The sequence below is a fragment of the Gasterosteus aculeatus genome, chromosome 13 (genome assembly GCF_964276395.1).
Source record: "Gasterosteus aculeatus chromosome 13, fGasAcu3.hap1.1, whole genome shotgun sequence".
In the NCBI taxonomy this organism is placed as follows: Eukaryota; Metazoa; Chordata; class Actinopteri; order Perciformes; family Gasterosteidae; genus Gasterosteus; species Gasterosteus aculeatus.
Window position 1 is genome coordinate 405,046 of NC_135701.1, and position 20,742 is coordinate 425,787.

Here is a 20,742-nt window from a genome sequence, read left to right on the forward strand (position 1 = left end):
ATTTAGGGACCACGTGGCCTAATGGACAAGGCGTCTGACTTCGGATCAGAAGATGGAGGGTTCGAGTCCCTTCTTGGTTGAAACTTCCAAGATATTTGTAAGAAGTCTTGCGCAAAGTTGAATTTCATCAGATATATGCATTTTTGTTTCCAACAAAATATACTTCCATTATAGTTAAATTCATTCTCTTCACCGTCTATTTTAATTGGGAAATTAAAGGTGATAGGCTCTCACAACTGATTGACAATTATTTACTGCCTGCATCATAGAAGTTCTCATTTGGCCTGAAATCTGGATTTACTGTAGTTGGATAAAACCAAGAGAAAAGGGCCGGTTAGCTCAGATGGTCAGAGCGTGGTGCTAATAACGCCAAGGTCATGGGTTCAATCCCCATACTGGCCAAGGATTGCCAGAATATCATATGTTTTTATTTAGTCTGTGTTATTCCAGCCTCTGAAACTGTCCTATTCCAAAGAAGAATCCAATAGAAAGTCAGCTGTTACTACATCCCATCCAGGTTCAATGATCTACCTCCATCCAAATATTTTTTTGTGGAAACCCATTCATCCTGTCTAGCAATGCCAAGCCAGTAGGTGATCCCACTGGTAACATTCTCAAGTATTCTCCCAGGCCAATTAAAAAAAATCTAAACTGTGTCTTTACCTGACATTGTCAGAACGTAATGGTGATACTATGTGATTGTAAGTTAAATCGCAAAAACCCCCTGGTAACACTCATTCAACGATAAATCCGTCCACACTTGCAGTAGATGTTTAAATTCATGATGGCGTTGCAAACCTCAGGTGTTGAAAGATATTTTTCTGGTCCTCCTACTCTGCAGGTGAATAATAGCAGTTAAAAAAAAGTGAAACTGCTGCATTTAGGGACCACGTGGCCTAATGGACAAGGTGTCTGACTTCGGATCAGAAGATTGAGGGTTCGAGTCCCTTCGTGGTTGAAACTTCCAAGATATTTGTTAGATGTCTTGTGCAAAGTTGAATTTCCTCAGGTATGAGCGTTGTTGTTTCCAACAAAATATACTTCCATTATATTTGAATTCATTCTCTTCACCGTCTATTTTAATGGGGAAATTAAAGGTGATAGGCTCTCACAACTGATTGACAATTATTTACTGCCTGCATCATAGAAGTTCTCATTTGGCCTGAAATCTGGATTTACTGTAGTTGGATTAAATCAAGAGAAAAGGGCCGGTTAGCTCAGATGGTCAGAGCGTGGTGCTAATAACGCCAAGGTCATGGGTTCAATCCCCATACTGGCCAAGGATTGCCAGAATATCATATGTTTTTATTTAGTCTGTGTTATTCCAGCCTCTGAAACTGTCCTATTCCAAAGAAGAATCCAATAGAAAGTCAGCTGTTACTACATCCCATCCAGGTTCAATGATCTACCTCCATCCAAATATTTTTTTGTGGAAACCCATTCATCCTGTCTAGCAATGCCAAGCCAGTAGGTGATCCCACTGGTAACATTCTCAAGTATTCTCCCAGGCCAATTAAAAAAAATCTAAACTGTGTCTTTACCTGACATTGTCAGAACGTAATGGTGATACTATGTGATTGTAAGTTAAATCGCAAAACCCCCTGGTAACACTCATTCAACGATAAATCCGTCCACACTTGCAGTAGATGTTTAAATTCATGATGGCGTTGCAAACCTCAGGTGTTGAAAGACATTTTTCTGGTCCTCCTACTCTGCAGGTGAATAATAGCAGTTAAAAAACAATGAAACTGTTGCATTTAGGGACCACGTGGCCTAATGGACAAGGCGTCTGACTTCGGATCAGAAGATTGAGGGTTCGAGTCCCTTCGTGGTTGAAACTTCCAAGATATTTGTAAGATGTCTTGTGCAAAGTTGAATTTCATCAGATATATGCATTGTTGTTTCCAACAAAATATACTTCCATTATATTTAAATTCATTCTCTTCACCGTCTATTTTAATGGGGAAATTAAAGGTGATAGGCTCTCACGACTGATTGACAATTATTTACTGCCTGCATCATAGAAGTTCTCATTTGGCCTGGAATCTGGATTTACTGTAGTTGGATAAAATCAAGAGAAAAGGGCCGGTTAGCTCAGATGGTCAGAGCGTGGTGCTAATAACGCCAAGGTCATGGGTTCAATCCCCATACTGGCCAAGGATTGCCAGAATATCATATGTTTTTATTTAGTCTGTGTTATTCCAGCCTCTGAAACTGTCCTATTCCAAAGAAGAATCCAATAGAAAGTCAGCTGTTACTACATCCCATCCAGGTTCAATGATCTACCTCCATCCAAATATTTTTTTGTGGAAACCCATCCATCCTGTCTAGCAATGCCAAGCCAGTAGGTGATCCCACTGGTAACATTCTCAAGTATTCTCCCAGGCCAATTAAAAAAAATCTTAACTGTGTCTTTACCTGACATTGTCAGAACGTAATGGTGATACTATGTGATTGTAAGTTAAATCTCAAAACCCCCTGGTAACACTCATTCAACGATAAATCCGTCCACACTTGCAGTAGATGTTTAAATTCATGATGGCGTTGCAAACCTCAGGTGTTGAAAGATATTTTTCTGGTCCTCCTACTCTGCAGGTGAATAATAGCAGTGAAAAAGAAAGTGAAACTGCTGCATTTAGGGACCACGTGGCCTAATGGACAAGGCGTCTGACTTCGGATCAGAAGATGGAGGGTTCGAGTCCCTTCTTGGTTGAAACTTCCAAGATATTTGTAAGAAGTCTTGCGCAAAGTTGAATTTCATCAGATATATGCATTTTTGTTTCCAACAAAATATACTTCCATTATAGTTAAATTCATTCTCTTCACCGTCTATTTTAATTGGGAAATTAAAGGTGATAGGCTCTCACAACTGATTGACAATTATTTACTGCCTGCATCATAGAAGTTCTCATTTGGCCTGAAATCTGGATTTACTGTAGTTGGATAAAATCAAGAGAAAAGGGCCGGTTAGCTCAGATGGTCAGAGCGTGGTGCTAATAACGCCAAGGTCATGGGTTCAATCCCCATACTGGCCAAGGATTGCCAGGATATCATGTTTTTATTTAGTCTGTGTTATTCCAGCCTCTGAAACTGTCCTATTCCAAAGAAGAATCCAATAGAAAGTCAGCTGTTACTACATCCCATCCAGGTTCAATGATCTCCCTCCATCCAAAGGTTTTTTTGTGGAAACCCATTCATTCTGTCTAGCAATGCCAAGCCAGTAGGTGATCCCACTGGTAACATTCTCAAGTATTCTCCCAGGCCAATTAAAAAAAATCAAAACTGTGTCTTTACCTGACATTGTCAGAACGTAATGGTGATACTATGTGATTGTAAGTTAAATCCCAAAAAAAACCCGGTAACACTCATTCAATGATAAATCCGTCCACACTTGCAGTACATATTTAAATTCATGATGGCGTTGCAAACCTCAGGTGTTGAAAGATATTTTTCTGGTCCTCCTACTTTGCAGGTGAATAATAGCAGTTAAAAAAAATGAAACTGTTGCATTTAGGGACCACGTGGCCTAATGGACAAGGTGTCTGACTTCGGATCAGAAGATGGAGGGTTCGAGTCCCTTCTTGGTTGAAACTTCCAAGATATTTGTAAGAAGTCTTGTGCAAAGTAGAATTTCCTCAAGTATGAGCATTGTTGTTTCCAACAAAACATACTTCCATTATAGTTAAATTCATTCTCTTCACCGTCTATTTTAATGGGGAGATTAAAGGTGATACGCTCTCACAACTGATTGACAATTATTTACTGCCTGCATCATAGAAGTTCTCATTTGGCCTGAAATCTGGATTTACTGTAGTTGGATAAAATCAAGAGAAAAGGGCTGGTTAGCTCAGATGGTCAGAGTGTGGTGCTAATAACGCCAAGGTCATGGGTTAAATCCCCATACTGGCCAAGGATTGCCAGAATATCATATGTTTTTATTTAGTCTGTGTTATTCCAGCCTCTGAAACTGTCCTATTCCAAAGAAGAATCCAATAGAAAGTCAGCTGTTACTACATCCAATCCAGGTTCAATGATCTACCTCCATCCAAATATTTTTTTGTGGAAACCCATTCATCCTGTCTAGCAATGCCAAGCCAGTAGGTGATCCCACTGGTAACATTCTCAAGTATTCTCCCAGGCCAATTAAAACAAATCTAAACTGTGTCTTTACCTGACATTGTCAGAACGTAATGGTGATACTATGTGATTGTAAGTTAAATCGCAAAACCCCCTGGTAACACTCATTCAACGATAAATCCGTCCACACTTGCAGTAGATGTTTAAATTCATGATGGCGTTGCAAACCTCAGGTGTTGAAAGATATTTCTCTGTTCCTCCTACTCTGCCGGTGAATAATAGCAGTAAAAAAAAAGTGAAACTGCTGCATTTAGGGACCACGTGGCCTAATGGACAAGGTGTCTGACTTCGGATCAGAAGATTGAGGGTTCGAGTCCCTTCGTGGTTGAAACTTCCAAGATATTTGTTAGATGTCTTGTGCAAAGTTGAATTTCCTCAGGTATGAGCGTTGTTGTTTCCAACAAAATATACTTCCATTATATTTGAATTCATTCTCTTCACCGTCTATTTTAATGGGGAAATTAAAGGTGATAGGCTCTCACAACTGATTGACAATTATTTACTGCCTGCATCATAGAAGTTCTCATTTGGCATGAAATCTGGATTTACTGTAGTTGGATAAAATCAAGAGAAAAGGGCCGGTTAGCTCAGATGGTCAGAGCGTGGTGCTAATAACGCCAAGGTCATGGGCTCAATCCCCATACTGGCCAAGGATTGCCAGGATATCATCTTTTTATTTAGTCTGTGTTATTCCAGCCTCTGAAACTGTCCTATTCCAAAGAAGAATCCAATAGAAAGTGAGCTGATACGACATCCCATCCAGGTTCAATGATCTACCTCCATCCAAATATTTTTTTGTGGAAACCCATTCATCCTGTCTAGCAATGCCAAGCCAGTAGGTGATCCCACTGGTAACATTCTCAAGTATTCTCCCAGGCCAATTAAAAAAAATCTAAACTGTGTCTTTACCTGACATTGTCAGAACGTAATGGTGATACTATGTGATTGTAAGTTAAGTCGCAAAACCCCCTGGTAACACTCATTCAACAATAAATCCGTCCACACTTGCAGTACATATTTAAATTCATGATGGCGTTGCAAACCTCAGGTGTTGAAAGATATTTTTCTGGTCCTTCTACTCTGCAGGTGAATAATAGCAGTTAAAAAAAAGTGAAACTCCTGCATTTAGGGACCACGTGGCCTAATGGACAAGGCGTCTGACTTCGGATCAGAAGATGGAGGGTTCGAGTCCCTTCTTGGTTGAAACTTCCAAGATATTTGTAAGAAGTCTTGCGCAAAGTTGAATTTCATCAGATATATGCATTTTTGTTTCCAACAAAATATACTTCCATTATAGTTAAATTCATTCTCTTCACCGTCTATTTTAATTGGGAAATTAAAGGTGATAGGCTCTCACAACTGATTGACAATTATTTACTGCCTGCATCATAGAAGTTCTCATTTGGCCTGAAATCTGGATTTACTGTAGTTGGATAAAACCAAGAGAAAAGGGCCGGTTAGCTCAGATGGTCAGAGCGTGGTGCTAATAACGCCAAGGTCATGGGTTCAATCCCCATACTGGCCAAGGATTGCCAGAATATCATATGTTTTTATTTAGTCTGTGTTATTCCAGCCTCTGAAACTGTCCTATTCCAAAGGAGAATCCAATAGAAAGTCAGCTGTTACTACATCCCATCCAGGTTCAATGATCTACCTCCATCCAAATATTTTTTTGTGGAAACCCATTCATCCTGTCTAGCAATGCCAAGCCAGTAGGTGATCCCACTGGTAACATTCTCAAGTATTCTCCCAGGCCAATTAAAAAAAATCTAAACTGTGTCTTTACCTGACATTGTCAGAACGTAATGGTGATACTATGTGATTGTAAGTTAAATCGCAAAAACCCCCTGGTAACACTCATTCAACGATAAATCCGTCCACACTTGCAGTAGATGTTTAAATTCATGATGGCGTTGCAAACCTCAGGTGTTGAAAGATATTTTTCTGGTCCTCCTACTCTGCAGGTGAATAATAGCAGTTAAAAAAAAGTGAAACTGCTGCATTTAGGGACCACGTGGCCTAATGGACAAGGTGTCTGACTTCGGATCAGAAGATTGAGGGTTCGAGTCCCTTCGTGGTTGAAACTTCCAAGATATTTGTTAGATGTCTTGTGCAAAGTTGAATTTCCTCAGTTATGAGCGTTGTTGTTTCCAACAAAATATACTTCCATTATATTTGAATTCATTCTCTTCACCGTCTATTTTAATGGGGAAATTAAAGGTGATAGGCTCTCACAACTGATTGACAATTATTTACTGCCTGCATCATAGAAGTTCTCATTTGGCATGAAATCTGGATTTACTGTAGTTGGATAAAATCAAGAGAAAAGGGCCGGTTAGCTCAGATGGTCAGAGCGTGGTGCTAATAACGCCAAGGTCATGGGCTCAATCCCCATACTGGCCAAGGATTGCCAGGATATCATCTTTTTATTTAGTCTGTGTTATTCCAGCCTCTGAAACTGTCCTATTCCAAAGAAGAATCCAATAGAAAGTGAGCTGATACGACATCCCATCCAGGTTCAATGATCTACCTCCATCCAAATATTTTTTTGTGGAAACCCATTCATCCTGTCTAGCAATGCCAAGCCAGTAGGTGATCCCACTGGTAACATTCTCAAGTATTCTCCCAGGCCAATTAAAAAAAATCTAAACTGTGTCTTTACCTGACATTGTCAGAACGTAATGGTGATACTATGTGATTGTAAGTTAAGTCGCAAAACCCCCTGGTAACACTCATTCAACAATAAATCCGTCCACACTTGCAGTACATATTTAAATTCATGATGGCGTTGCAAACCTCAGGTGTTGAAAGATATTTTTCTGGTCCTTCTACTCTGCAGGTGAATAATAGCAGTTAAAAAAAAGTGAAACTCCTGCATTTAGGGACCACGTGGCCTAATGGACAAGGCGTCTGACTTCGGATCAGAAGATGGAGGGTTCGAGTCCCTTCTTGGTTGAAACTTCCAAGATATTTGTAAGAAGTCTTGCGCAAAGTTGAATTTCATCAGATATATGCATTTTTGTTTCCAACAAAATATACTTCCATTATAGTTAAATTCATTCTCTTCACCGTCTATTTTAATTGGGAAATTAAAGGTGATAGGCTCTCACAACTGATTGACAATTATTTACTGCCTGCATCATAGAAGTTCTCATTTGGCCTGAAATCTGGATTTACTGTAGTTGGATAAAACCAAGAGAAAAGGGCCGGTTAGCTCAGATGGTCAGAGCGTGGTGCTAATAACGCCAAGGTCATGGGTTCAATCCCCATACTGGCCAAGGATTGCCAGAATATCATATGTTTTTATTTAGTCTGTGTTATTCCAGCCTCTGAAACTGTCCTATTCCAAAGAAGAATCCAATAGAAAGTCAGCTGTTACTACATCCCATCCAGGTTCAATGATCTACCTCCATCCAAATATTTTTTTGTGGAAACCCATTCATCCTGTCTAGCAATGCCAAGCCAGTAGGTGATCCCACTGGTAACATTCTCAAGTATTCTCCCAGGCCAATTAAAAAAAATCTAAACTGTGTCTTTACCTGACATTGTCAGAACGTAATGGTGATACTATGTGATTGTAAGTTAAATCGCAAAACCCCCTGGTAACACTCATTCAACGATAAATCCGTCCACACTTGCAGTAGATGTTTAAATTCATGATGGCGTTGCAAACCTCAGGTGTTGAAAGACATTTTTCTGGTCCTCCTACTCTGCAGGTGAATAATAGCAGTTAAAAAACAATGAAACTGTTGCATTTAGGGACCACGTGGCCTAATGGACAAGGCGTCTGACTTCGGATCAGAAGATTGAGGGTTCGAGTCCCTTCGTGGTTGAAACTTCCAAGATATTTGTAAGATGTCTTGTGCAAAGTTGAATTTCATCAGATATATGCATTGTTGTTTCCAACAAAATATACTTCCATTATATTTAAATTCATTCTCTTCACCGTCTATTTTAATGGGGAAATTAAAGGTGATAGGCTCTCACGACTGATTGACAATTATTTACTGCCTGCATCATAGAAGTTCTCATTTGGCCTGGAATCTGGATTTACTGTAGTTGGATAAAATCAAGAGAAAAGGGCCGGTTAGCTCAGATGGTCAGAGCGTGGTGCTAATAACGCCAAGGTCATGGGTTCAATCCCCATACTGGCCAAGGATTGCCAGAATATCATATGTTTTTATTTAGTCTGTGTTATTCCAGCCTCTGAAACTGTCCTATTCCAAAGAAGAATCCAATAGAAAGTCAGCTGTTACTACATCCCATCCAGGTTCAATGATCTACCTCCATCCAAATATTTTTTTGTGGAAACCCATCCATCCTGTCTAGCAATGCCAAGCCAGTAGGTGATCCCACTGGTAACATTCTCAAGTATTCTCCCAGGCCAATTAAAAAAAATCTTAACTGTGTCTTTACCTGACATTGTCAGAACGTAATGGTGATACTATGTGATTGTAAGTTAAATCGCAAAACCCCCTGGTAACACTCATTCAACGATAAATCCGTCCACACTTGCAGTAGATATTTAAATTCATGATGGCGTTGCAAACCTCAGGTGTTGAAAGATATTTTTCTGGTCCTCCTACTCTGCAGGTGAATAATAGCAGTTAAAAAAAAGTGAAACTGCTGCATTTAGGGACCACGTGGCCTAATGGACAAGGCGTCTGACTTCGGATCAGAAGATTGAGGGTTCGAGTCCCTTCGTGGTTGAAACTTCCAAGATATTTGTAAGATGTCTTGTGCAAAGTTGAATTTCATCAGATATATGCATTGTTGTTTCCAACAAAATATACTTCCATTATATTTAAATTCATTCTCTTCACCGTCTATTTTAATGGGGAAATTATAGGTGATAGGCTCTCACAACTGATTGACAATTATTTACTGCCTGCATCATAGAAGTTCTCATTTGGCCTGGAATCTGGATTTACTGTAGTTGGATAAAATCAAGAGAAAAGGGCCGGTTAGCTCAGATGGTCAGAGCGTGGTGCTAATAACGCCAAGGTCATGGGTTCAATCCCCATACTGGCCAAGGATTGCCAGAATATCATATGTTTTCATTTAGTCTGTGTTATTCCAGCCTCTGAAACTGTCCTATTCCAAAGAAGAATCCAATAGAAAGTCAGCTGTTACTACATCCCATCCAGGTTCAATGATCTACCTCCATCCAAATATTTTTTTGTGGAAACCCATTCATCCTGTCTAGCAATGCCAAGCCAGTAGGTGATCCCACTGGTAACATTCTCAAGTATTCTCCCAGGCCAATTAAAAAAAATCTAAACTGTGTCTTTACCTGACATTGTCAGAACGTAATGGTGATACTATGTGATTGTAAGTTAAATCACAAAACCCCCTGGTAACACTAATTCAACGATAAATCCGTCCACACTTGCAGTAGATATTTAAATTCATGATGGCGTTGCAAACCTCAGGTGTTGAAAGATATTTTTCTGGTCCTCCTACTCTGCAGGTGAATAATAGCAGTTAAAAAAAAGTGAAACTGCTGCATTTAGGGACCACGTGGCCTAATGGACAAGGCGTCTGACTTCGGATCAGAAGATTGAGGGTTCGAGTCCCTTCGTGGTTGAAACTTCCAAGATATTTGTAAGATGTCTTGTGCAAAGTTGAATTTCATCAGATATATGCATTGTTGTTTCCAACAAAATATACTTCCATTATATTTAAATTCATTCTCTTCACCGTCTATTTTAATGGGGAAATTATAGGTGATAGGCTCTCACAACTGATTGACAATTATTTACTGCCTGCATCATAGAAGTTCTCATTTGGCCTGGAATCTGGATTTACTGTAGTTGGATAAAATCAAGAGAAAAGGGCCGGTTAGCTCAGATGGTCAGAGCGTGGTGCTAATAACGCCAAGGTCATGGGTTCAATCCCCATACTGGCCAAGGATTGCCAGAATATCATATGTTTTTATTTAGTCTGTGTTATTCCAGCCTCTGAAACTGTCCTATTCCAAAGAAGAATCCAATAGAAAGTCAGCTGTTACTACATCCCATCCAGGTTCAATGATCTACCTCCATCCAAATATTTTTTTGTGGAAACCCATTCATCCTGTCTAGCAATGCCAAGCCAGTAGGTGATCCCACTGGTAACATTCTCAAGTATTCTCCCAGGCCAATTAAAAAAAATCTAAACTGTGTCTTTACCTGACATTGTCAGAACGTAATGGTGATACTATGTGATTGTAAGCTAAATCCCAAAAAAAACCCGGTAACACTCATTCAACGATAAATCCGTCCACACTTGCAGTAGATATTTAAATTCATGATGGCGTTGCAAACCTCAGGTGTTGAAAGATATTTTTCTGGTCCTCCTACTCTGCAGGTGAATAATAGCAGTTAAAAAAAAGTGAAACTGCTGCATTTAGGGACCACGTGGCCTAATGGACAAGGCGTCTGACTTCGGATCAGAAGATTGAGGGTTCGAGTCCCTTCGTGGTTGAAACTTCCAAGATATTTGTAAGATGTCTTGTGCAAAGTTGAATTTCATCAGATATATGCATTGTTGTTTCCAACAAAATATACTTCCATTATATTTAAATTCATTCTCTTCACCGTCTATTTTAATGGGGAAATTAAAGGTGATAGGCTCTCACGACTGATTGACAATTATTTACTGCCTGCATCATAGAAGTTCTCATTTGGCCTGGAATCTGGATTTACTGTAGTTGGATAAAATCAAGAGAAAAGGGCCGGTTAGCTCAGATGGTCAGAGCGTGGTGCTAATAACGCCAAGGTCATGGGTTCGATCCCCATACTGGCCAAGGATTGCCAGGATATCATGTTTTTATTTAGTCTGTGTTATTCCAGCCTCTGAAACTGTCCTATTCCAAAGAAGAATCCAATAGAAAGTGATCTGATACGACATCCCATCCAGGTTCAATGATCTACCTCCATCCAAATATTTTTTTGTGGAAACCCATTCATCCTGTCTAGCAATGCCAAGCCAGTAGGTGATCCCACTGGTAACATTCTCAAGTATTCTCCCAGGCCAATTAAAAAAAATCTAAACTGTGTCTGTACCTGACATTGTCAGAACGTAATGGTGATACTATGTGATTGTAAGTTAAGTCGCAAAACCCCCTGGTAACACTCATTCAACAATAAATCCGTCCACACTTGCAGTACATATTTAAATTCATGATGGCGTTGCAAACCTCAGGTGTTGAAAGATATTTTTCTGGTCCTCCTACTCTGCAGGTGAATAATAGCAGTTAAAAAAAAGTGAAACTGCTGCATTTAGGGACCACGTGGCCTAATGGACAAGGCGTCTGACTTCGGATCAGAAGATTGAGGGTTCGAGTCCCTTTGTGGTTGAAACTTCCAAGATATTTGTAAGATGTCTTGTGCAAAGTTGAATTTCATCAGATATATGCATTGTTGTTTCCAACAAAATAGACTTCCATTATATTTAAATTCATTCTCTTCACCGTCTATTTTAATGGGGAAATTAAAGGTGATAGGCTCTCACAACTGATTGACAATTATTTACTGCCTGCATCATAGAAGTTCTCATTTGGCCTGGAATCTGGATTTACTGTAGTTGGATAAAATCAAGAGAAAAGGGCCTGGAGCTCAGATGGTCAGAGCGTGGTGCTAATAACGCCAAGGTCATGGGTTCAATCCCCATACTGGCCAAGGATTGCCAGGATATCATGTTTTTATTTAGTCTGTGTTATTCCAGCCTCTGAAACTGTCCTATTCCAAAGAAGAATCCAATAGAAAGTGATCTGATACGACATCCCATCCAGGTTCAATGATCCACCTCCATCCAAATATTTTTTTGTGGAAACCCATTCATCCTGTCTAGCAATGCCAAGCCAGTAGGTGATCCCACTGGTAACATTCTCAAGTATTCTCCCAGGCCAATTAAAAAAAATCTAAACTGTGTCTTTACCTGACATTGTCAGAACGTAATGGTGATACTATGTGATTGTAAGTTAAGTCGCAAAACCCCCTGGTAACACTCATTCAACAATAAATCCGTCCACACTTGCAGTACATATTTAAATTCATGATGGCGTTGCAAACCTTAGGTGTTGAAAGATATTTTTCTGGTCCTCCTACTCTGCAGGTGAATAATAGCAGTTAAAAAAAAGTGAAACTGCTGCATTTAGGGACCACGTGGCCTAATGGACAAGGCGTCTGACTTCGGATCAGAAGATTGAGGGTTCGAGTCCCTTCGTGGTTGAAACTTCCAAGATATTTGTAAGATGTCTTGTGCAAAGTTGAATTTCATCAGATATATGCATTGTTGTTTCCAACAAAATATACTTCCATTATATTTAAATTCATTCTCTTCACCGTCTATTTTAATGGGGAAATTAAAGGTGATAGGCTCTCACAACTGATTGACAATTATTTACTGCCTGCATCATAGAAGTTCTCATTTGGCCTGGAATCTGGATTTACTGTAGTTGGATAAAATCAAGAGAAAAGGGCCGGTTAGCTCAGATGGTCAGAGCGTGGTGCTAATAACGCCAAGGTCATGGGTTCAATCCCCATACTGGCCAAGGATTGCCAGAATATCATATGTTTTTATTTAGTCTGTGTTATTCCAGCCTCTGAAACTGTCCTATTCCAAAGAAGAATCCAATAGAAAGTCAGCTGTTACTACATCCCATCCAGGTTCAATGATCTACCTCCATCCAAATATTTTTTTGTGGAAACCCATTCATCCTGTCTAGCAATGCCAAGCCAGTAGGTGATCCCACTGGTAACATTCTCAAGTATTCTCCCAGGCCAATTAAAAAAAATCTAAACTGTGTCTTTACCTGACATTGTCAGAACGTAATGGTGATACTATGTGATTGTAAGTTAAATCCCCAAAAAAACCCGGTAACACTCATTCAACGATAAATCCGTCCACACTTGCAGTAGATATTTAAATTCATGATGGCGTTGCAAACCTCAGGTGTTGAAAGATATTTTTCTGGTCCTCCTACTCTGCAGGTGAATAATAGCAGTTAAAAAAAAGTGAAACTGCTGCATTTAGGGACCACGTGGCCTAATGGACAAGGCGTCTGACTTCGGATCAGAAGATTGAGGGTTCGAGTCCCTTCGTGGTTGAAACTTCCAAGATATTTGTAAGATGTCTTGTGCAAAGTTGAATTTTATCAGATATATGCATTGTTGTTTCCAACAAAATATACTTCCATTATATTTAAATTCATTCTCTTCACCGTCTATTTTAATGGGGAAATTAAAGGTGATAGGCTCTCACAACTGATTGACAATTATTTACTGCCTGCATCATAGAAGTTCTCATTTGGCCTGAAATCTGGATTTACTGTAGTTGGATTAAATCAAGAGAAAAGGGCCGGTTAGCTCAGATGGTCAGAGCGTGGTGCTAATAACGCCAAGGTCATGGGTTCAATCCCCATACTGGCCAAGGATTGCCAGAATATCATATGTTTTTATTTAGTCTGTGTTATTCCAGCCTCTGAAACTGTCCTATTCCAAAGAAGAATCCAATAGAAAGTCAGCTGTTACTACATCCCATCCAGGTTCAATGATCTACCTCCATCCAAATATTTTTTTGTGGAAACCCATTCATCCTGTCTAGCAATGCCAAGCCAGTAGGTGATCCCACTGGTAACATTCTCAAGTATTCTCCCAGGCCAATTAAAAAAAATCTAAACTGTGTCTTTACCTGACATTGTCAGAACGTAATGGTGATACTATGTGATTGTAAGTTAAATCGCAAAACCCCCTGGTAACACTCATTCAACGATAAATCCGTCCACACTTGCAGTAGATGTTTAAATTCATGATGGCGTTGCAAACCTCAGGTGTTGAAAGATATTTTTCTGGTCCTCCTACTCTGCAGGTGAATAATAGCAGTTAAAAAAAAGTGAAACTGCTGCATTTAGGGACCACGTGGCCTAATGGACAAGGCGTCTGACTTCGGATCAGAAGATTGAGGGTTCAAGTCCCTTCGTGGTTGAAACTTCCAAGATATTTGTAAGATGTCTTGTGCAAAGTTGAATTTCATCAGATATATGCATTGTTGTTTCCAACAAAATATACTTCCATTATATTTAAATTCATTCTCTTCACCGTCTATTTTAATGGGGAAATTAAAGGTGATAGGCTCTCACAACTGATTGACAATTATTTACTGCCTGCATCATAGAAGTTCTCATTTGGCCTGAAATCTGGATTTACTGTAGTTGGATACAACCAAAAGAAAAGGGCCGGTTAGCTCAGATGGTCAGAGCGTGGTGCTAATAACGCCAAGGTCATGGGTTCAATCCCCATACTGGCCAAGGATTGCCAGGATATCATGTTTTTATTTAGTCTGTGTTATTCCAGCCTCTGAAACTGTCCTATTCCAAAGAAGAATCCAATAGAAAGTCAGCTGTTACTACATCCCATCCAGGTTCAATGATCTACCTCCATCCAAAGGTTTTTTTGTGGAAACCCATTCATTCTGTCTAGCAATGCCAAGCCAGTAGGTGATCCCACTGGTAACATTCTCAAGTATTCTCCCAGGCCAATTAAAACAAATCTAAACTGTGTCTTTACCTGACATTGTCAGAACGTAATGGTGATACTATGTGATTGTAAGTTAAATCCCAAAAAAACCCCGGTAACACTCATTCAACGATAAATCCGTCCACACTTGCAGTAGATATTTAAATTCATGATGGCGTTGCAAACCTCAGGTGTTGAAAGATATTTTTCTGGTCCTCCTACTCTGCAGGTGAATAATAGCAGTTAAAAAAAAGTGAAACTGCTGCATTTAGGGACCACGTGGCCTAATGGACAAGGCGTCTGACTTCGGATCAGAAGATTGAGGGTTCGAGTCCCTTCGTGGTTGAAACTTCCAAGATATTTGTAAGATGTCTTGTGCAAAGTTGAATTTCATCAGATATATACATTGTTGTTTCCAACAAAATATACTTCCATTATAGTTAAATTCATTCTCTTCCCCGTCTATTTTAATGGGGAAATTAAAGGTGATAGGCTCTCACAACTGATTGACAATTATTTACTGCCTGCATCATAGAAGTTCTCATTTGGCCTGGAATCTGGATTTACTGTAGTTGGATAAAATCAAGAGAAAAGGGCCGGTTAGCTCAGATGGTCAGAGCGTGGTGCTAATAACGCCAAGGTCATGGGTTCAATCCCCATACTGGCCAAGGATTGCCAGAATATCATATGTTTTTATTTAGTCTGTGTTATTCCAGCCTCTGAAACTGTCCTATTCCAAAGAAGAATCCAATAGAAAGTCAGCTGTTACTACATCCCATCCAGGTTCAATGATCTACCTCCATCCAAAGGTTTTTTTGTGGAAACCCATTCATTCTGTCTAGCAATGCCAAGCCAGTAGGTGATCCCACTGGTAACATTCTCAAGTATTCTCCCAGGCCAATTAAAACAAATCTAAACTGTGTCTTTACCTGACATTGTCAGAACGTAATGGTGATACTATGTGATTGTAAGTTAAATCCCAAAAAAACCCCGGTAACACTCATTCAACGATAAATCCGTCCACACTTGCAGTAGATGTTTAAATTCATGATGGCGTTGCAAACCTCAGGTGTTGAAAGATATTTTTCTGGTCCTCCTACTCTGCAGGTGAATAATAGCAGTTAAAAAAAAGTGAAACTGCTGCATTTAGGGACCACGTGGCCTAATGGACAAGGCGTCTGACTTCGGATCAGAAGATTGAGGGTTCAAGTCCCTTCGTGGTTGAAACTTCCAAGATATTTGTAAGATGTCTTGTGCAAAGTTGAATTTCATCAGATATATGCATTGTTGTTTCCAACAAAATATACTTCCATTATATTTAAATTCATTCTCTTCACCGTCTATTTTAATGGGGAAATTAAAGGTGATAGGCTCTCACAACTGATTGACAATTATTTACTGCCTGCATCATAGAAGTTCTCATTTGGCCTGAAATCTGGATTTACTGTAGTTGGATACAACCAAAAGAAAAGGGCCGGTTAGCTCAGATGGTCAGAGCGTGGTGCTAATAACGCCAAGGTCATGGGTTCAATCCCCATACTGGCCAAGGATTGCCAGGATATCATGTTTTTATTTAGTCTGTGTTATTCCAGCCTCTGAAACTGTCCTATTCCAAAGAAGAATCCAATAGAAAGTCAGCTGTTACTACATCCCATCCAGGTTCAATGATCTACCTCCATCCAAAGGTTTTTTTGTGGAAACCCATTCATTCTGTCTAGCAATGCCAAGCCAGTAGGTGATCCCACTGGTAACATTCTCAAGTATTCTCCCAGGCCAATTAAAACAAATCTAAACTGTGTCTTTACCTGACATTGTCAGAACGTAATGGTGATACTATGTGATTGTAAGTTAAATCCCAAAAAAAACCCGGTAACACTCATTCAACGATAAATCCGTCCACACTTGCAGTAGATATTTAAATTCATGATGGCGTTGCAAACCTCAGGTGTTGAAAGATATTTTTCTGGTCCTCCTACTCTGCAGGTGAATAATAGCAGTTAAAAAAAAGTGAAACTGCTGCATTTAGGGACCACGTGGCCTAATGGACAAGGCGTCTGACTTCGGATCAGAAGATTGAGGGTTCAAGTCCCTTCGTGGTTGAAACTTCCAAGATATTTGTAAGATGTCTTGTGCAAAGTTGAATTTCATCAGATATATGCATTGTTGTTTCCAACAAAATATACTTCCATTATATTTAAATTCATTCTCTTCACCGTCTATTTTAATGGGGAAATTAAAGGTGATAGGCTCTCACAACTGATTGACAATTATTTACTGCCTGCATCATAGAAGTTCTCATTTGGCCTGAAATCTGGATTTACTGTAGTTGGATACAACCAAAAGAAAAGGGCCGGTTAGCTCAGATGGTCAGAGCGTGGTGCTAATAACGCCAAGGTCATGGGTTCAATCCCCATACTGGCCAAGGAATGCCAGGATATCATGTTTTTATTTAGTCTGTGTTATTCCAGCCTCTGAAACTGTCCTATTCCAAAGAAGAATCCAATAGAAAGTCAGCTGTTACTACATCCCATCCAGGTTCAATGATCTACCTCCATCCAAAGGTTTTTTTGTGGAAACCCATTCATTCTGTCTAGCAATGCCAAGCCAGTAGGTGATCCCACTGGTAACATTCTCAAGTATTCTCCCAGGCCAATTAAAACAAATCTAAACTGTGTCTTTACCTGACATTGTCAGAACGTAATGGTGATACTATGTGATTGTAAGTTAAATCCCAAAAAAAACCCGGTAACACTCATTCAACGATAAATCCGTCCACACTTGCAGTAGATATTTAAATTCATGATGGCGTTGCAAACCTCAGGTGTTGAAAGATATTTTTCTGGTCCTCCTACTCTGCAGGTGAATAATAGCAGTTAAAAAAAAGTGAAACTGCTGCATTTAGGGACCACGTGGCCTAATGGACAAGGCGTCTGACTTCGGATCAGAAGATTGAGGGTTCGAGTCCCTTCGTGGTTGAAACTTCCAAGATATTTGTAAGATGTCTTGTGCAAAGTTGAATTTCATCAGATATATACATTGTTGTTTCCAACAAAATATACTTCCATTATAGTTAAATTCATTCTCTTCCCCGTCTATTTTAATGGGGAAATTAAAGGTGATAGGCTCTCACGACTGATTGACAATTATTTACTGCCTGCATCATAGAAGTTCTCATTTGGCCTGGAATCTGGATTTACTGTAGTTGGATAAAATCAAGAGAAAAGGGCCGGTTAGCTCAGATGGTCAGAGCGTGGTGCTAATAACGCCAAGGTCATGGGTTCAATCCCCATACTGGCCAAGGATTGCCAGAATATCATATGTTTTTATTTAGTCTGTGTTATTCCAGCCTCTGAAACTGTCCTATTCCAAAGAAGAATCCAATAGAAAGTCAGCTGTTACTACATCCCATCCAGGTTCAATGATCTACCTCCATCCAAAGGTTTTTTTGTGGAAACCCATTCATTCTGTCTAGCAATGCCAAGCCAGTAGGTGATCCCACTGGTAACATTCTCAAGTATTCTCCCAGGCCAATTAAAACAAATCTAAACTGTGTCTTTACCTGACATTGTCAGAACGTAATGGTGATACTATGTGATTGTAAGTTAAATCCCAAAAAAACCCCGGTAACACTCATTCAACGATAAATCCGTCCACACTTGCAGTAGATATTTAAATTCATGATGGCGTTGCAAACCTCAGGTGTTGAAAGATATTTTTCTGGTCCTCCTACTCTGCAGGTGAATAATAGCAGTTAAAAAAAAGTGAAACTGCTGCATTTAGGGACCACGTGGCCTAATGGACAAGGCGTCTGACTTCGGATCAGAAGATTGAGGGTTCGAGTCCCTTCGTGGTTGAAACTTCCAAGATATTTGTAAGATGTCTTGTGCAAAGTTGAATTTCATCAGATATATACATTGTTGTTTCCAACAAAATATACTTCCATTATAGTTAAATTCATTCTCTTCCCCGTCTATTTTAATGGGGAAATTAAAGGTGATAGGCTCTCACGACTGATTGACAATTATTTACTGCCTGCATCATAGAAGTTCTCATTTGGCCTGGAATCTGGATTTACTGTAGTTGGATAAAATCAAGAGAAAAGGGCCGGTTAGCTCAGATGGTCAGAGCGTGGTGCTAATAACGCCAAGGTCATGGGTTCAATCCCCATACTGGCCAAGGATTGCCAGAATATCATATGTTTTTATTTAGTCTGTGTTATTCCAGCCTCTGAAACTGTCCTATTCCAAAGAAGAATCCAATAGAAAGTGAGCTGATACGACATCCCATCCAGGTTCAATGATCTACCTCCATCCAAATATTTTTTTGTGGAAACCCATTCATCCTGTCTAGCAATGCCAAGCCAGTAGGTGATCCCACTGGTAACATTCTCAAGTATTCTCCCAGGCCAATTAAAAAAAATCTAAACTGTGTCTTTACCTGACATTGTCAGAACGTAATGGTGATACTATGTGATTGTAAGTTAAATCGCAAAACCCCCTGGTAACACTCATTCAACGATAAATCCGTCCACACTTGCAGTAGATGTTTAAATTCATGATGGCGTTGCAAACCTCAGGTGTTGAAAGATATTTTTCTGGTCCTCCTACTCTGCAGGTGAATAATAGCAGTTAAAAAAAAGTGAAACTGCTGCATTTAGGGACCACGTGGCCTAATGGACAAGGCGTCTGACTTCGGATCAGAAGATTGAGGGTTCAAGTCCCTTCGTGGTTGAAACTTCCAAGATATTTGTAAGATGTCTTGTGCAAAGTTGAATTTCATCAGATATATGCATTGTTGTTTCCAACAAAATATACTTCCATTATATTTAAATTCATTCTCTTCACCGTCTATTTTAATGGGGAAATTAAAGGTGATAGGCTCTCACAACTGATTGACAATTATTTACTGCCTGCATCATAGAAGTTCTCATTTGGCCTGAAATCTGGATTTACTGTAGTTGGATACAACCAAAAGAAAAGGGCCGGTTAGCTCAGATGGTCAGAGCGTGGTGCTAATAACGCCAAGGTCATGGGTTCAATCCCCATACTGGCCAAGGATTGCCAGGATATCATGTTTTTATTTAGTCTGTGTTATTCCAGCCTCTGAAACTGTCCTATTCCAAAGAAGAATCCAATAGAAAGTGAGCTGATACGACATCCCATCCAGGTTCAATGATCTACCTCCATCCAAATATTTTTTTGTGGAAACCCATTCATCCTGTCTAGCAATGCCAAGCCAGTAGGTGATCCCACTGGTAACATTCTCAAGTATTCTCCCAGGCCAATTAAAAAAAATCTAAACTGTGTCTTTACCTGACATTGTCAGAACGTAATGGTGATACTATGTGATTGTAAGTTAAATCGCAAAACCCCCTGGTAACACTCATTCAACGATAAATCCGTCCACACTTGCAGTAGATGTTTAAATTCATGATGGCGTTGAAAACCTCAGGTGTTGAAAGATATTTTTCTGGTCCTCCTACTCTGCAGGTGAATAATAGCAGTTAAAAAAAAGTGAAACTGCTGCATTTAGGGACCACGTGGCCTAATGGACAAGGCGTCTGACTTCGGATCAGAAGATTGAGGGTTCGAGTCCCTTCGTGGTTGAAACTTCCAAGATATTTGTAAGAAGTCTTGTGCAAAGTTGAATTTCATCAGGTATATGCATTGTTGTTTCCAACAAAATATACTTCCATTATATTTAAATTCATTCTCTTCACCGTCTATTTTAATGGGGAAATTAAAGGTGATAGGCTCTCACAACTGATTGACAATTATTTACTGCCTGCATCATAGAAGTTCTCATTTGGCCTGGAATCTGGATTTACTGTAGTTGGATAAAACCAAGAGAAAAGGGCCGGTTAGCTCAGATGGTCAGAGCGTGGTGCTAATAACGCCAAGGTCATGGGTTCAATCCCCATACTGGCCAAGGATTGCCAGAATATCATATGTTTTTATTTAGTCTGTGTTATTCCAGCCTCTGAAACTGTCCTATTCCAAAGAAGAATCCAATAGAAAGTCAGCTGTTACTACATCCCATCCAGGTTCAATGATCTACCTCCATCCAAATATTTTTTTGTGGAAACCCATTCATTCTGTCTAGCAAT

At 39.6% G+C, this 20,742-nt stretch overlaps 42 non-coding genes across 42 annotated transcripts; all 42 read left to right on the forward strand.

Annotated features, from left to right (window-relative positions):
• Positions 1–328: 328 nt before the first annotated feature.
• Positions 329–402, forward strand: trnai-aau (transfer RNA isoleucine (anticodon AAU)). The gene has a single exon. It is a non-coding gene; the product is annotated as a tRNA-Ile (tRNA).
• Positions 403–885: 483 nt separating this feature from the next.
• trnar-ucg (transfer RNA arginine (anticodon UCG)) lies at positions 886–958 on the forward strand. Its single transcript has one exon. It is a non-coding gene; the product is annotated as a tRNA-Arg (tRNA).
• A 248-nt stretch (positions 959–1,206) lies between these two features.
• trnai-aau (transfer RNA isoleucine (anticodon AAU)) lies at positions 1,207–1,280 on the forward strand. Its single transcript has one exon. It is a non-coding gene; the product is annotated as a tRNA-Ile (tRNA).
• A 482-nt stretch (positions 1,281–1,762) lies between these two features.
• On the forward strand, positions 1,763–1,835 carry trnar-ucg (transfer RNA arginine (anticodon UCG)). The gene has a single exon. It is a non-coding gene; the product is annotated as a tRNA-Arg (tRNA).
• Positions 1,836–2,083: 248 nt separating this feature from the next.
• trnai-aau (transfer RNA isoleucine (anticodon AAU)) lies at positions 2,084–2,157 on the forward strand. The gene has a single exon. It is a non-coding gene; the product is annotated as a tRNA-Ile (tRNA).
• An 804-nt stretch (positions 2,158–2,961) lies between these two features.
• On the forward strand, positions 2,962–3,035 carry trnai-aau (transfer RNA isoleucine (anticodon AAU)). Its single transcript has one exon. It is a non-coding gene; the product is annotated as a tRNA-Ile (tRNA).
• Positions 3,036–3,836: 801 nt separating this feature from the next.
• On the forward strand, positions 3,837–3,910 carry trnai-aau (transfer RNA isoleucine (anticodon AAU)). Its single transcript has one exon. It is a non-coding gene; the product is annotated as a tRNA-Ile (tRNA).
• Positions 3,911–4,392: 482 nt separating this feature from the next.
• Positions 4,393–4,465, forward strand: trnar-ucg (transfer RNA arginine (anticodon UCG)). The gene has a single exon. It is a non-coding gene; the product is annotated as a tRNA-Arg (tRNA).
• Positions 4,466–4,713: 248 nt separating this feature from the next.
• On the forward strand, positions 4,714–4,787 carry trnai-aau (transfer RNA isoleucine (anticodon AAU)). The gene has a single exon. It is a non-coding gene; the product is annotated as a tRNA-Ile (tRNA).
• An 801-nt stretch (positions 4,788–5,588) lies between these two features.
• trnai-aau (transfer RNA isoleucine (anticodon AAU)) lies at positions 5,589–5,662 on the forward strand. The gene has a single exon. It is a non-coding gene; the product is annotated as a tRNA-Ile (tRNA).
• Positions 5,663–6,145: 483 nt separating this feature from the next.
• On the forward strand, positions 6,146–6,218 carry trnar-ucg (transfer RNA arginine (anticodon UCG)). The gene has a single exon. It is a non-coding gene; the product is annotated as a tRNA-Arg (tRNA).
• A 248-nt stretch (positions 6,219–6,466) lies between these two features.
• Positions 6,467–6,540, forward strand: trnai-aau (transfer RNA isoleucine (anticodon AAU)). The gene has a single exon. It is a non-coding gene; the product is annotated as a tRNA-Ile (tRNA).
• An 801-nt stretch (positions 6,541–7,341) lies between these two features.
• On the forward strand, positions 7,342–7,415 carry trnai-aau (transfer RNA isoleucine (anticodon AAU)). The gene has a single exon. It is a non-coding gene; the product is annotated as a tRNA-Ile (tRNA).
• Positions 7,416–7,897: 482 nt separating this feature from the next.
• Positions 7,898–7,970, forward strand: trnar-ucg (transfer RNA arginine (anticodon UCG)). Its single transcript has one exon. It is a non-coding gene; the product is annotated as a tRNA-Arg (tRNA).
• Positions 7,971–8,218: 248 nt separating this feature from the next.
• On the forward strand, positions 8,219–8,292 carry trnai-aau (transfer RNA isoleucine (anticodon AAU)). The gene has a single exon. It is a non-coding gene; the product is annotated as a tRNA-Ile (tRNA).
• Positions 8,293–8,774: 482 nt separating this feature from the next.
• Positions 8,775–8,847, forward strand: trnar-ucg (transfer RNA arginine (anticodon UCG)). Its single transcript has one exon. It is a non-coding gene; the product is annotated as a tRNA-Arg (tRNA).
• A 248-nt stretch (positions 8,848–9,095) lies between these two features.
• Positions 9,096–9,169, forward strand: trnai-aau (transfer RNA isoleucine (anticodon AAU)). The gene has a single exon. It is a non-coding gene; the product is annotated as a tRNA-Ile (tRNA).
• A 482-nt stretch (positions 9,170–9,651) lies between these two features.
• On the forward strand, positions 9,652–9,724 carry trnar-ucg (transfer RNA arginine (anticodon UCG)). The gene has a single exon. It is a non-coding gene; the product is annotated as a tRNA-Arg (tRNA).
• Positions 9,725–9,972: 248 nt separating this feature from the next.
• On the forward strand, positions 9,973–10,046 carry trnai-aau (transfer RNA isoleucine (anticodon AAU)). Its single transcript has one exon. It is a non-coding gene; the product is annotated as a tRNA-Ile (tRNA).
• Positions 10,047–10,529: 483 nt separating this feature from the next.
• trnar-ucg (transfer RNA arginine (anticodon UCG)) lies at positions 10,530–10,602 on the forward strand. Its single transcript has one exon. It is a non-coding gene; the product is annotated as a tRNA-Arg (tRNA).
• Positions 10,603–10,850: 248 nt separating this feature from the next.
• trnai-aau (transfer RNA isoleucine (anticodon AAU)) lies at positions 10,851–10,924 on the forward strand. The gene has a single exon. It is a non-coding gene; the product is annotated as a tRNA-Ile (tRNA).
• A 480-nt stretch (positions 10,925–11,404) lies between these two features.
• trnar-ucg (transfer RNA arginine (anticodon UCG)) lies at positions 11,405–11,477 on the forward strand. Its single transcript has one exon. It is a non-coding gene; the product is annotated as a tRNA-Arg (tRNA).
• Positions 11,478–12,278: 801 nt separating this feature from the next.
• Positions 12,279–12,351, forward strand: trnar-ucg (transfer RNA arginine (anticodon UCG)). Its single transcript has one exon. It is a non-coding gene; the product is annotated as a tRNA-Arg (tRNA).
• A 248-nt stretch (positions 12,352–12,599) lies between these two features.
• trnai-aau (transfer RNA isoleucine (anticodon AAU)) lies at positions 12,600–12,673 on the forward strand. The gene has a single exon. It is a non-coding gene; the product is annotated as a tRNA-Ile (tRNA).
• A 483-nt stretch (positions 12,674–13,156) lies between these two features.
• Positions 13,157–13,229, forward strand: trnar-ucg (transfer RNA arginine (anticodon UCG)). Its single transcript has one exon. It is a non-coding gene; the product is annotated as a tRNA-Arg (tRNA).
• Positions 13,230–13,477: 248 nt separating this feature from the next.
• Positions 13,478–13,551, forward strand: trnai-aau (transfer RNA isoleucine (anticodon AAU)). Its single transcript has one exon. It is a non-coding gene; the product is annotated as a tRNA-Ile (tRNA).
• Positions 13,552–14,033: 482 nt separating this feature from the next.
• Positions 14,034–14,106, forward strand: trnar-ucg (transfer RNA arginine (anticodon UCG)). Its single transcript has one exon. It is a non-coding gene; the product is annotated as a tRNA-Arg (tRNA).
• A 248-nt stretch (positions 14,107–14,354) lies between these two features.
• Positions 14,355–14,428, forward strand: trnai-aau (transfer RNA isoleucine (anticodon AAU)). The gene has a single exon. It is a non-coding gene; the product is annotated as a tRNA-Ile (tRNA).
• A 481-nt stretch (positions 14,429–14,909) lies between these two features.
• On the forward strand, positions 14,910–14,982 carry trnar-ucg (transfer RNA arginine (anticodon UCG)). The gene has a single exon. It is a non-coding gene; the product is annotated as a tRNA-Arg (tRNA).
• A 248-nt stretch (positions 14,983–15,230) lies between these two features.
• Positions 15,231–15,304, forward strand: trnai-aau (transfer RNA isoleucine (anticodon AAU)). The gene has a single exon. It is a non-coding gene; the product is annotated as a tRNA-Ile (tRNA).
• A 483-nt stretch (positions 15,305–15,787) lies between these two features.
• Positions 15,788–15,860, forward strand: trnar-ucg (transfer RNA arginine (anticodon UCG)). Its single transcript has one exon. It is a non-coding gene; the product is annotated as a tRNA-Arg (tRNA).
• Positions 15,861–16,108: 248 nt separating this feature from the next.
• trnai-aau (transfer RNA isoleucine (anticodon AAU)) lies at positions 16,109–16,182 on the forward strand. Its single transcript has one exon. It is a non-coding gene; the product is annotated as a tRNA-Ile (tRNA).
• Positions 16,183–16,663: 481 nt separating this feature from the next.
• trnar-ucg (transfer RNA arginine (anticodon UCG)) lies at positions 16,664–16,736 on the forward strand. Its single transcript has one exon. It is a non-coding gene; the product is annotated as a tRNA-Arg (tRNA).
• A 248-nt stretch (positions 16,737–16,984) lies between these two features.
• On the forward strand, positions 16,985–17,058 carry trnai-aau (transfer RNA isoleucine (anticodon AAU)). Its single transcript has one exon. It is a non-coding gene; the product is annotated as a tRNA-Ile (tRNA).
• A 481-nt stretch (positions 17,059–17,539) lies between these two features.
• Positions 17,540–17,612, forward strand: trnar-ucg (transfer RNA arginine (anticodon UCG)). The gene has a single exon. It is a non-coding gene; the product is annotated as a tRNA-Arg (tRNA).
• Positions 17,613–17,860: 248 nt separating this feature from the next.
• Positions 17,861–17,934, forward strand: trnai-aau (transfer RNA isoleucine (anticodon AAU)). The gene has a single exon. It is a non-coding gene; the product is annotated as a tRNA-Ile (tRNA).
• A 483-nt stretch (positions 17,935–18,417) lies between these two features.
• Positions 18,418–18,490, forward strand: trnar-ucg (transfer RNA arginine (anticodon UCG)). Its single transcript has one exon. It is a non-coding gene; the product is annotated as a tRNA-Arg (tRNA).
• Positions 18,491–18,738: 248 nt separating this feature from the next.
• Positions 18,739–18,812, forward strand: trnai-aau (transfer RNA isoleucine (anticodon AAU)). Its single transcript has one exon. It is a non-coding gene; the product is annotated as a tRNA-Ile (tRNA).
• A 482-nt stretch (positions 18,813–19,294) lies between these two features.
• On the forward strand, positions 19,295–19,367 carry trnar-ucg (transfer RNA arginine (anticodon UCG)). Its single transcript has one exon. It is a non-coding gene; the product is annotated as a tRNA-Arg (tRNA).
• A 248-nt stretch (positions 19,368–19,615) lies between these two features.
• trnai-aau (transfer RNA isoleucine (anticodon AAU)) lies at positions 19,616–19,689 on the forward strand. Its single transcript has one exon. It is a non-coding gene; the product is annotated as a tRNA-Ile (tRNA).
• Positions 19,690–20,169: 480 nt separating this feature from the next.
• trnar-ucg (transfer RNA arginine (anticodon UCG)) lies at positions 20,170–20,242 on the forward strand. The gene has a single exon. It is a non-coding gene; the product is annotated as a tRNA-Arg (tRNA).
• A 248-nt stretch (positions 20,243–20,490) lies between these two features.
• On the forward strand, positions 20,491–20,564 carry trnai-aau (transfer RNA isoleucine (anticodon AAU)). Its single transcript has one exon. It is a non-coding gene; the product is annotated as a tRNA-Ile (tRNA).
• The last annotated feature ends 178 nt before the right edge of the window (positions 20,565–20,742 follow it).